The sequence below is a fragment of the Impatiens glandulifera genome, chromosome 9, assembly GCF_907164915.1.
Source record: "Impatiens glandulifera chromosome 9, dImpGla2.1, whole genome shotgun sequence".
In the NCBI taxonomy this organism is placed as follows: Eukaryota; Viridiplantae; Streptophyta; class Magnoliopsida; order Ericales; family Balsaminaceae; genus Impatiens; species Impatiens glandulifera.
In genome coordinates this window covers 18,872,642-18,886,364 of record NC_061870.1, presented here as the reverse complement: position 1 = coordinate 18,886,364, position 13,723 = coordinate 18,872,642, and the positions used below count along the sequence as shown (strand labels likewise).

Sequence of the window (13,723 nt, the reverse complement as noted above, 5' to 3'; positions counted from 1 at the left end):
ATTTTTCATAGAAAGTTTTCTGTAGTATCAATATGACAAGGAATATCTTATATGTTTATTATTTTCAATAATATCTACAATAATATCTTATATGTTTATTATTTTTTTTGTTTTTTATACTAAGACCAAGGTATGACAGTTTTATACTTTTATGTTTGAGCTATAATACTATAAAAGGAAAATTAATCCTCTGTATTTGGTTTTTTCTTTTGACAGTATTGATGATTGGCTGTAGTATTGTTGTTAGAACTTATTCTAAGTTCTATATTTGGATTTAATCCATTCCAGGTTTGTCTTGTCTATCTTTGTTTGTCTATCTTTGTTTGATTGTTGATTGATTGAATGTTTCTATATAACATATATGATATCTGCTAGAGATAATTGTTTATAGAAATATTTGTTAGTGATAGATATGTGCACCAAACATCCTTATTAATCATGATTATCAAAGAAATTTGACAATTATTATTGTCGATCTTTATATAATTAATAGTATTATATATTATTGACTTAAGTATATTCACTAAGGTATTCTACTTTAAATAGTTTATACTTTATGTCTCATGATCTTTATTGGTTATTTCAAGTCTTTATTTTGCATATGAATTGTCTCATAGAATTTGAAAACATCTTTAAACTAGATATTTGTATTTCCAAGGCTATTATTTTGACAATTGGAAATACTCTTTTTTTTTGTCTGGATTTATATAGTTAAACTATTGATGGCACTTTTTCGGATTGAAATTATAAAAAGTTGTTATTTGGTGAACAGACTTAACATTTATTAGTATTTTGGCTGATAAATTAATTGATAAGAGAGTAGGTTAAAGTTTTTGGATTATTTGAAGATTATTCAAATAACCCAAATTGATTAGTCATTGTTAAACTGAAAAACTTATTTATGTTTCTGGCTTAATCAGTTAATCTAGATACAAAACTAGATATAAAATGTATTTTTAAATTGGGTTATATAGAATTCTAGGTCATGCATATCACTCATTAGGGCATATGAAACATAATCCAATGTAGATTCATATTTGGTTGAAATGGTGTTTTTAAATCGGTATATTGATCTTCAAGAATTCTCAAAGTTTATTCTTGAAATTTTGTAATGAACAATCTTAATATCTAGATTCCAATAATTGAAGATCAATTTAATTCCCTTTTAGAAGTTTAATTGTGAAGAATGAATGATTCAGGTGTTATATGTTGTCTTCATCTTTGAGCTGTCAAATGCATGAAGAAGCAACCAGGTTTTGTTTTTCAAATTTTGTGTCGATTTAATTTTATATAAATATACCATTTTTCTTTCTTTATCTTACAAAATAACCTTTTTCACATATTTGCAGATTTGGTTCAAGAAAAAGTGGATGTCCAAGAAGAAGTTTAAGTGATGAACCCATTCATTTCCAGTTCTTTACTGTTTTGTTCAAAAATTATTTTATTTTGTTTGAAATATATTTGATGTTGGGAGAATTTAGTTAATTTTGTTATTATTAAAAATGTCATTAATGAGTATGTAATTATTTTTAAATGTTCTTTTTTTAATGAATATTTTTTAAAAAAGAAAATTCGAATAAATTTTTTAAAATAAAATAATAATTTTTTTTTAAAATTATAGACTTTTGGCGACGCTTAAATTGATGCTACCGACGCTTAAATAAGCGTCGTTATAACAAACGCCCACCCTGCTTATGGCGACGCATGAATAAGTGTCGGTAATATTTTTGGCGACGCTTTTAAGGGTTGGCAGAAGTCTTTTTAAGCGTTGCCATAGGTCTGTTTTGTTGTAGTGAGAAGTTCATACACTTTATTCCTGTTCTCACCATCATTTGTTTCGTCATTCTCTATCTCTCCTCTTATGATCCATCTCAAAACGGTAAGTAACTTACTATAATCACCAATTCATCCGATTCTTAAATAGATTCTGGTTAATTACTTTTTCAGATTTGGCTGGATTTAATCGCCTGTTGAAGCCAATAGGTATAGCTATCTAAGATCCTAAACAATGCAACTTCAAGCATAATAATACTTAACAGTTAAGATGAAATTCATTGCTCTTTTTGCTTTATCTGGTCTAGATTCGACTGAGATTGATGGTTTCCATCAAGTCGTGGAGATCGATGAGGTCGATGAATTGCCGATTCGAAGCCTTCATGAGATAGGAAGATACAGTCGACACCGGAAGATCGGACGAGTTGTTCACAGGTAGGAAGAAGCAGTTGCTTTTCTATTTGTTAGTATTGCCATTTTCAAAAAAAACATGGAAGAATGTTAATATGGAGATGACGATTATAGCGAGGTTTTGCTAACTTGCACCTCCTCTTAGAACTATTTCAAAAATAAATGGTGCACTCATGCTATTGGATTACAGCTGGAGATTCCAAAATTTGAGGCCGTTATAGAACGGTTAAAAGGTGAGACAATTAGCTTAACCAACTGTATTATCACTTATTAATTATATATTTTGCTTAAACACTCTAGAAGAAGGTTTAATGGTTAGATTATAGACTAATGATAAAGAGCGATTATATTATAGAGTAATAATAAAGTGCGAGAATTAGTGTCATGAATAGTGTCGGAAATGATGTAATAACGTGTGATTGAACTTAAATATAATATGCTAGATAATTTTCATTTTCTAAGTTCAATCACATGTTGACACATAATTCACGACATCATTCATGATAACAAATTGTTACGCCCTAATTTTCTACTTTCATGCACCTATTTCAACGTGATTTCGATCATAAATGCGGAAACGCTAGAGTGACTATTTGACATGATCATTGAAAATGTTGATATAAAAGTCGGTCCTACGGTCTTGGTCCCTCCTCCCACACATATTTCTGGCACCATACTCCACTCCAAATCTTCCTTCATCTGTCATAAAATTCGTTGGCTGAATTCCTACACCACACAAGCATAGTGAGTCTAGAGATCCAGCAAATTATATAAGAAGACATTTTAAGACATTGCATCCATGAGGGTTTTTAAGGGTATCTCATCAATCAATCATGTACAGTTTCATACTTGAGCACATATTTGGGACCCTTAACCTGGAGAGTGGATCCTCTAGGGTAGGCATCCATTCGTCAATTCCTCCTACCATATTTTGGGAGCATCAGACCACCAGAGCTCATCCTAGTAGCCATCCTCCCGTATCCGTCAATTCCTTCATGATTATCTCTTAGATTTCATAGCCCTTAACTTAAAACATACTTCTTTAGAAAACCATGGATTTGCAATGAAAACATGCTTTGAAAACCATATGTATCGTTTATATAAAATAAATAAATAAATAACATTGTATGGTTTATAAAACGTATAGAAAAGTACTTGCCTTAAAATCCTTCATCTGTAGGAACTTCGATCAGACCACTCAGTCTTAAGTCTTAGCCAGGACCGAACGCTCTCGGTCGGGAAAAATAGAATTTTAGGACGTGACAAACTACCCAACTTATAAGGAATTTCGACCCGAAATTCGAAACTATGGGCCGTGCTAAAATTGTGATTTTGAAAACAGTTTAATGCAAAAACCTTTTTTAAAACCATTTTGAAAACAGTTTCATGTCATGTAAAAATTTAATGAAAACCATCTACGGACCTGAAAGCCTTGGAGTTGCATCAGCATGTGTTACTATACCTTATATATTTAGCAAAATATATTAGGACTATGTTTTAGTCAGAGGAATTTGAATTATAATTTTAATGAAATTGAATTTATATTAATTTTTAAGTTTCAATACTTAATTTCATAATTCAAATGAGAATTATTTTGATACAATAGATCATTGAAGTTGCAAAAATATATAATTAAATGAATTTTAAGAAGACAAACAATTAAGTGATCAAAGAACTTTTAAATATTCTTTAAACAACTTGAGTCCCGTTTAGATTATCCGAAGATAATTAATCAAATAGTATTGTGCTGACAAAAATGAATTTTAGGTTTGAATCAGTTCAAATTTTATTTTTAATATTTGTTACAATACTTTCTACATACTTTTTATTTTTTCTAATATAAAATTTTATTGATAAAAAAATACTTTCTTAAAAATGGTTGATTTTTGTGTTTTGTTTCGTCACCCTAAGTGACATTAAAATAAATTAAAAATGTCTAAATCTAATTAGTTAGACAAACCAGAAAATTGAAAAATGCCTCCCTAAGGATTTGATTACCATGTTGAAAGAATTTCATTAAAGATTAAGTATTTATTCACCTAGCATGTTCTCTAATTTTGCTTTTAATTTATTTTTGTTTCAAAAAGTATTTTTTGTCATTATAGATTGCCAGTTCCAAGGTTCAACACAACTATACAAATCCATAACAAAGCCTTAGTCATGCATGTTATTATCATTTCTCTATTTTTGTTTTTCTTTACAAAAAATAAACGTTATATTATAAAACAAGAATAAAAGAAACATTAAATTATTTCAAACTGCAATAAAAAAAAAAAAGAAGTGGTAATCAAAGTATCATCAAAACTCTAATTAAAGAACCAAAACTTTGAGTAGGAATCAGACTTCAATCTTGATCCATTATGTGTTTCACACAAATCAACCTTAACAAAATCATACATCTTCCAAACTGCAAACTGGAATATGACAACAATAGATTTAAAAAATGTTGATTTTGTCAAATCTCGTAACTCCCTTACTCTCAAATCTAATAAAAATGAAAGGAGAAACTAAAATGGGATTGAAAATTAGACTTAACTTTTAAAATAGTCGTGACCCAATTTTCTTCCGGAAAATAGATATTTGAGTTGTAAAAACGCGTTTCAAATATTATGGTTTGATACGATGTTGGGTTATACTCTGAAAAGAGTCCATGAGGGTCTTTATTATAAATATTTGATCAATTTTATGAAAATATAATTGTATTTAAATATTATTTTTTTTATTTATGGGACTTACACATTCGGCTAAGGATCAATTTATTTATCCATAGACATGCACATACTTTTCAAATTATTTTTAGCTTACAGTTATTGAACAATATGTTTATCACTCATAAGTTTTTGGTAAATTTGTAAAGATATTTTCTTTAAGGACTTTTATTAAATTTATATAATTATTACTAATGAGTTTTAGGAATGTGGAGATTTTTTATCTTCTAGATAAACTGTATTTCAAACAGATACTTATTTCATTGTTGAATACATACTAACCCTATGTTGACCACTCTTTGGTTTAGGGTTCTTGGTTATTTGAAAAATCAAGAATTTGTAATAAAACTTGTTCTTTTCTAATTTCATTTCCTTCTTGGATTGTCTGTTTGCTGAAGATATCGTCGTTGCCGGATGAAATTCTAGTAAACATTTTTTTCTCGGTTGTCTATTAAGTGTCCTCTATGTTTAAAGTGTATCTAAATCCTAATGTCTTGACAAACCAAGACAAACCTTAGCCTCTCCGTGTTGCGAAGCATGACTATTACTTTCGAGTGGACTTTTATTCCTCTTGAACAGGTAAAGGTCGAGAATCATCCCTTGAGAGGTGAATTTTGCGACTACTGTAATGAATTGATATGCATGTCAAACACCATCGACACTATGGTTTTATAGAACCATCAGCAAAAAATGTCTATAAAACTACCTTACACACTGATTGAGGTCACAACTCTGTCTAAGTTTGACGAAGGTTATGAATTTGGTTACGATAACACCAATTACTATTACAATATGATGAGAATGGTGGTGAGTAGAGATGCTAAAAGAGACGTCATCAATTATGAGATTAAGGTTTATATTTGAGATCAAGGCTTTGTTCAGTTCTGGTTGTTTAAATACCCAAACAAAAAAGTATCGTATTGCTCTCCTCTTATCTATTCTATTATTTAATTCATTAAACAAAATATTAAATAATTTTTATTTTAAATTATTATTTTTTGTTTTATCATTATATATTAATATTTTGTAAAGTTTTTTACCAAAAAAAAGTTATTATCTTCTCAAAATTATTAATAATTATTATTTTTTAAATAATCTTATTTTCTCAGTAACCACAATGCGAACAAGGCACAAATTCATTGCACAGATTAGACTTAGAGAAATACCGAGTAATTCCATATTCGAACTATAGTGGTCATCGACACATTATAGATTTGGATTATTTCAAATGACTTTTATCATTATCTTGTCATTATGATTCATATGTTGTGGATGTTTGGTTGTTAAAGGAATCCGGTAGAAAGAATGAACATTGGTTGAAATATATTGATTTCATTGCCGTCAACAAAACCTAGGACAGATGTAGATTTTCTATTTGTGAAACCTAACTTAGAACATAGTCAATTGAACATATTTGAGTTCATTTGGTACTTTTTTTTATGTACAATATTTCTTAGAAAGTCTAGTCTCAATTAATGTTATAGCAGTAATTGCAGAAGATATGACCAATGGAAAGAAGAATACAACACCAAAAAAAAGAATATGCAAGTAGATTCAAGGTTTTTTTATCCATGTCTCATATTTGCTTGTAAATGTTTTGTCATGCATTTTAGAATAATTGATATATTTTTTTAATTGAGTATGAAGTCAAGATTTATGTATTTTTCTTTGAAAGACAAATAAGATAGGAGGTGGTGTGGTGAAGAAACAAAACAGATGATCAGGACTCAGACTCTTCATGAGGGTAAAGCATTTTGGTTCTTTGACAATAAATCTAGGAATTGGCCATTGCTTTCTTGGTACATGCATGGTTTGGTTTCTATACTATATTAAACATACTAGCAATTTTGTATTAGAATGACACCTTACTTGTAGGGTTTTAAGAATTATAACTTTGGACATTAATAATACATCTAATTGACTTATCTAATTGAAATTTGTAAGTTGAAAATCTAATGTTGATATTTATATTGGAAACTTGAATGTCAACTTTTTCTTATACTTTTTTTTTGCTTAACAAAGGTCAACTCTCTTACTTTACTTTGTCCACTCACATTTCCATCATCTATGTCACTATTATAAGAAAAGTAAATATAATTTTTTGTGCAACTTAAAAAAAAACTATTATTTATTTATTTGTTATAAAGCTATCATTTTATCCATATAAATTGTTTTTGACAATCTTTCTTATTTCATTATTTTATAGAAATCTAACTTCAATAAATAAATAAATAACTTATAGTAAATTAGTTTTAATTAATACAATACTTTATCACTATCTCTTAAAACATTAAGTTCCATGTTAGAGCCCATTCGGGAAAGTATTTACAATAGGTTTAATAGACCACTTATGTTTATATGAAAAATGTTTTAATTTAGATATGAAAAACGTTTACCTTTTGCAAATACTTTGAATAATGAATTAGTGATACAAAATTGTTTATGGATAAAAAACTTAATGCACATTGGAGATTAAAGACTAACAAATTAAAGGGAATTGAGCACTAGAATCAAGTGAGTTCAACTCCGAAAACATTTTCATGTTATCAATAAATTAGATTTGAACTTGAAACCATTCAAATCAGTATTTTTTCGCAAATTGGCAAATATTATTAAAAATTAATTTTGGATTTCTCATATAAATATTACAAAAGTTATAATTGATAATGGTTATTTTTTTAGATTGTAATTTTTGTATCTTAATAATTTAAAAAACCTACTGGACAAGAGGGTAAATAAGAAAAGCTAAATTAAATTAAATTTAGACCATAATAAAAAAAATGTTGCCACAAGGGTTAAACACATAGCCTGCAAACACACTTAACCATTTAATCAGGCGCAGAACACTAGTGAAAAAGAGATCTTTACCAACAGATTTTACCGAAAGATATACAAATCTTTCGGTAAAGGTTCCGACATAAAGAAATCTTTTGTTATTATAAATATTTTCCGAGAGTTGTATAAAAACTTTCGGTAATGTGAATTTTTAACAAAGGTTTTATACAAATCTCTTGGGAATACCCCAAACCCCCAAACACAAAACTAATTTTAAGTGTTGGAATGGGGAAGTATCGAAAGATTTATATACATCTTTCGGTAAAAATTCACAGTAGCGAAAGTTTTTCGAATATCTTTCGGTATTTTCTCTTCACCCAAAAAACAAAAAATAATTCTAAGTGTTGCGATGGGGTAGTAGCAAAAGTTTTCAAATATCTTTCAGAATTTTCTCTTCCCCCAAAAAACCTAAAATAATTCGTATGGTTGGGATGGGTAATAGCAAAAGTTTTTCAAATATTTTTCGGTATTTGCTCTTCCCCAAATAAACAGAAATAATTTTAAGTGTTGGGATGGGTAGTAGCGAAAGTTTTTCAAATATCTTTCGGTATTTTCTCTTCCCTTAAAAAACAGAAAATAATTCTAAGTGCTGGGATGGGCTAGTAGAGAAAAAAATTCAAATATCTTACGGTATTCGCTCTTCCCCCAAAAAAAATAATTCTAAGTGTTGGAATGGGGTAGTAGCGAAATTTTTTCGAATATCTTTCGATATTTGTTTTTCCCAAAAAAACAGAAAATAATTCTAAGTGTTGGAATGAGGTAGTAGCGAAAGATTTTCAAATATCTTTTATATTTACTCTTCCCCAAAAATATGTAGTTAAGGTCATTACCGAAAGATATTTAACATATCTCTCAGTATTCCAGATACATACTGATATATTTGACAAATCTTTCAATATTGGTCTTCTTTTCTAATTGGTATTTTTATCAAGTGTGTGTTATTTTCTACGTATATGGATTGTATTTAATTTTATAAGTGTATATGATTGTGTTTGATTATATAAAAAAGTGTAATATGTATGTTTGTGTTTGATGATAATAAGGATGTGTGTAGTGTTTGATTATAAGATGTGAGGATTGTGTATAATATTAAAACAAGATGAATGTGTTTTCATGTTTTAAAGATATAAAATGTGTTACATTAATGTTGTTCAAAAGTGAAAGAACTAACAAAGAAGTCCAATACCGAGAGATATGTTAAATATATTTCGGTATTTAAGGGCATATACCAAAAGATATGGTTATATCTTTCGGTATTACCCTTAAATACCGAAAGATAATTCACATATATTTTGGTATTGAACTTCTTTGTTTGTTAGTTTAAATGGTGTTTCACTTTCTAATTTGTTTGTCTAAACTCCTAAACTAATCAAGTGTGTGTTATTTTTTAAGTATAGGGATTATGATTAATTTATAAGTGTATATAATTGTGTTTGATTATATAAAGAAATGTATATGTATATTTGTGTTTGATGATAATAAGGATGTGTGTATAGTTTGATTATAAGGATGTGTTGGGATTGTGTAATGTTTTAAGGTTATAAAATGTGTTAAATAAATATTTTTCAAACTAATTATAAAGTGAAACACCAATTAGTTTAACAAATTAAGAAGACAAATTCAAAAGATTTCTAAATATCTTTCGGTGTTGAATGGTAATGCCAAAAGATATTTAGAAATCCTTCGATATTTGACCTCTTCTAGACTACTTAGCCTGAGGTAAAAAACCGAGAGATTTCTAAATATCTTCCGGCATTACCATTCAATGTCGAAAGATATTTAGAAATCTTTCGGTATTTGACTTCTTAATTTGTTAAATTAATTGGTGTTTCACTTTATAATTAGTTTGTCTAAACTTCTAACTAAGATAATAAAGTGTGTGTTATTTTTGAAATATAGGGATTGTGTTTAATTTTATAAGTGTATAATATGATTGTGTTTGATTATATAAAGTAGTGTATATGTATATATGTTTATTTGTGTTTGATGATAATTAGAATGTGTGTAGAGTTTGATTATAAGGATATGTTGGGATTGTGTATAATTTTAATCTAGATGAATGTGTTAAATGTTTTTATGGAAAAAAATCTAGGCATGCCTATCGAGAGATATGAAATAATCTCTCGGTAATCGGGGTTAAAATTGAGAGATTTATGTATATCTCTCGGGAAAATTAAGGTCAAAACTGAGATATATACATAAACCTCTCGATTTTCATTAATATAAATACCGAGAGATATACATATATCTCTCGGTAACAAATTAGGGAAAATACCGAGAGATATATGTAAACATCTCGGTAATAACATATTTTAATTAGCCTGAAACCTCTTTCTTTCCGATTACTCTTCTCTCTCGAACTCTCCACCTCCCTCTTTTCTTCTCCCGAGTCGAGCGACGATGCCGCCCACAACCAATGACGCCTCCCACGAACGAAGACGTTTAAACTGATGTCACCCACGACCGACACCGCCTAGACCGACCGACCGACCCCGCCCACGATCTTGCAAATGCGCCTCTAACTCGCCGTTGATCTACATCTCTGTCCACGAATAGCAATAGCAACTTCAAATGATCTTGTCACTGTTCACGATGAGAATACAATCAACCTTGTATGTAATGAGTCGAGTTGGGTGTTTGACACTAGAGCTTCCTTGCATGTTACGCCAAGGAAAGACTATTTTACGTCTTATACTTCATGTGATTTTGAAGTATTGTAGATAGGTAACGACGACTTAAGTAAGGTTATTGGTATTGGTGACGTTTGCTTGGATTTTGGTAATGGGTCGAAAATATTACTTAAGGATGTTCGACATGCTCCAGATATTAGGCTGAATTTGATATCAACTGGAAAACTTGATGATGATGGTCTCACGAGTAGTTTTGGTTCTGGAAAATAGAAACTTTCTAAAGGTAACTTGATTATAGCTCGGGGAGAAAAATATTCTAATTTATATTTGATGCAACCTACGATATGCAAGGATAGTGTGAATGTTGTACGGAGTAAAGATGCTTCCAAATTATGGCACAGAAGACTTGGCCACATCAGTGAAAAGAGATTGAATCTGTTGGTTAAGAAAAATGCTATTTCTGGTTTGAGTGAGAACGATTTGGAGAAATGTTCTCATTGTGTTGCTATAAAACAAACTAGAGTATCGTTCAAGCATAATCTTCCTTCAAGAAAGTTAAAAGTCTTAGAGCTGGTGCATTCAAACGTTTGTGGTCCTTTAAAGGTACGAACTATTAGTGGTGCTCTTTATTTTGTAACGTTTATTGATGATCATTTCAGGAAGCTTTGGGTTTATGTTTTGAAGTCTAAAGATGAGGTCTTAGACAAGTTCAAAGAGTTCTATGCTCTTGTTGAAAGAGAGACCGGGAAGAAGATCAAGTGCATTTGTAGTGATAATGGTGGTGAATATTGTGGTCCATTTGATGCATATTGCAGACAACAAGGGATCATACATCAGAAAACACCTCTAATGACTCCTCAGTTGAATGACTTTGAAGAAATGATGAACAGAACAATTATTGAGAGGATTAGATGTTTGCTTTCAGAAGCAAAGTTATCTCAAACGTTTTGGGGTGAAACATTACTCACAGTAGTACATGTTATAAATTTGAGTCCTACAGTAGCTTTGGACAGTGAAGTTCCAAATAAGGTATGGACTCGTAAAAATATTTTGTATGATCATTTACGAGTATTTAGATGCAGGTGCTCTATTCATATTCCAAAGGATGAAAGATCAAAGTTGGATGTGAAGAGTCGAGAATGCATTTTCTTGGGTTATGGCCAAGATGAATTTGGTTACAGATTATAAGATCCAGTTGCAAAGAAGCTTGTCAGAAGTCGTGATGTCATCTTTTATGAAGATGAGACTATTGAAAACATTGATAAAGCTAAAAATAGTGAGTTGAAGGAAAAGTGAGTGGATAGATTCAGATCCAGTTCAATTATTCGAATCACCTAGTTCAACAGAAAATCAGCTGCAACAAGATGATTCTCAAGATGAACATGACGTTCAAGTGGAGAGTATTAGTAACGAGGAAGAGGAATTATCTACAATTCCATCTAGAAGATCGACAAGAGATAGACAACCTTCTATAAAATATTCTATTAATGAATATGTTTTAGTGACTGATGGGGGAGAGCCAGAATCATATGAAGAAGTTATGGATAGTGAATCCAAGCATAAATGGGTTGATACTATGAAAGATGAGATGCAATCTCTACATGATAATCATACTTTTGAGTTGGTAGAATTACCAAAAGGAAATAAAGTTTTGAAGAACAGGTGGGTATATAGACTGAAGCAAGATGATCATACTTCAGCTCCACGATACAAAGCTCGTTTGGTTGTCAAAGGGTTTAGTCAAAGAAAGGGAATTGACTTTGACAAAAAAAATTCTCTTATAGTTAAGATGACTTTAATCAGAACTATATTGAGTTTGGCAACTAGTCTTGATTTGGAAGTTGAACAGATGGACGTGAAGACGGCTTTTCTTCACGGTGATTTAGAGGAAGAGATTTATATGGATCAACCTGATGGTTTTGAGGTCAAGGGTAAAGAGAATTATGTTTGCAAGTTGAATAAGAGTTTGTATGGTTTGAAGTAGACTCCACGACAATGGTACAAGAAGTTTGAGTTATTTATGAAGTAGCACGGATATGAAAAGACTACTTCCGACCATTGTGTGTTTGTGCAAAAATTCTCTCCTAATGATTTTGTTATTATGTTACTTTATGTTGATGATATGCTTATTGTTGGTCAAAGTGCTGCGAGAATTGATAGGTTGAAACTAAATCTAGGGAAGTCCTTTGCAATGAAAGATCTTGGACAAGCAAAGCAGATTCTTGGAATTAGAATCAATCGTGACAGAAAGATGAAAAAGTTATGGTTGTCTCAAGAAAAATATATTGAGAAAGTGTTACAAAGATTCAATATGGAGAATGCTAAAAGTGTCGGCACACCTTTAGCGGCTCATTTTAAATTGAGCTCTGAATATAGTCCTTCTAATGATGATGAGAAGGAATATATGAAGAATGTTCCCTATAGTTCAACTGTTGGTAGGCTATGGTTAGCGCGAGACCAGATTTAGCTTATGTTATTGGTATTGTCAGTAAGTTTTTTTCAAATCCGAGAAAGAACATTGGGAAGCAGTAAAGTGGATATTAAGATATCTTAGAGGCACATCAAGTATGAGACTTTGCCTTAGAAATGAGAATCCAAATTTAGTTGGTTATACCGACTCAGATATGGCAGGTGATGCTGATTCAAGAAAAATCATTTCAGGCTATTTGATTAATTTTGGAGGGGAAGCTATTTCTTGGCAATCGAGACTACAGAAGTGTGTTGCGTTGTCAACCGCGGAGGCTGAACTTATTGCAGCAATAGAAGCTTGTAAGGAGCTCATTTGGGTTAAGAAATTATTATTTGAACTTGATATTGTACAAGAAAGGTATGTGCTTCTATGTGATAGTCAAAGCACTATTTATCTAGCCAAAAATTCAACATTTCATTCTAGATCTAAACACATTGATGTAAGGTATCATTGGATACGGGATGCGTTAGATGAAAAGTTGTTGATTTTAGAAAAGGTGCATGTAGACGATAATGGCGCCGATATGATGACTAAGGCACTAACTCAAAACAAGTTCAAGTTTTGTTGTTCAACCGCTGGGTTGACAACATCTTTCTCATAGTTGTGAGGGGAGTTTGTTGAGTTTTTATTTGGGCTCTCAACTATGAAAAAGGCCCAATAATGGTTCAAGTTCATTTTGAATTTAGTAAGGGTATTATAGTATTTAAAGGGTTATGTGATAACCTAATTGCTCTAGTATTTAAAAAACGACAACCGTAATTAAGAAGCAGAAGTCAAAAATTAAAAGAGAGAAAGAAAGAGAAAATCATGTAGCAGATTTTCGCCTACAGTCGCGCAGGTTCATCAAACTCACGATCGGAGATTCAAACGGAGTTTTTCTGGGGTTTAAATGTTTT

The 13,723-nt window shown here is 30.6% G+C and overlaps 1 long non-coding RNA gene across 1 annotated transcript; it reads left to right on the top strand.

Annotated features, from left to right (window-relative positions):
- The first annotated feature begins 1,794 nt into the window (after positions 1–1,794).
- Positions 1,795–2,475, top strand: LOC124913804. The gene is made up of 3 exons (XR_007096778.1): positions 1,795–1,879; positions 1,948–1,983; positions 2,082–2,475. It is a non-coding gene; the product is annotated as an uncharacterized LOC124913804 (long non-coding RNA).
- Positions 2,476–13,723: the final 11,248 nt, after the last annotated feature.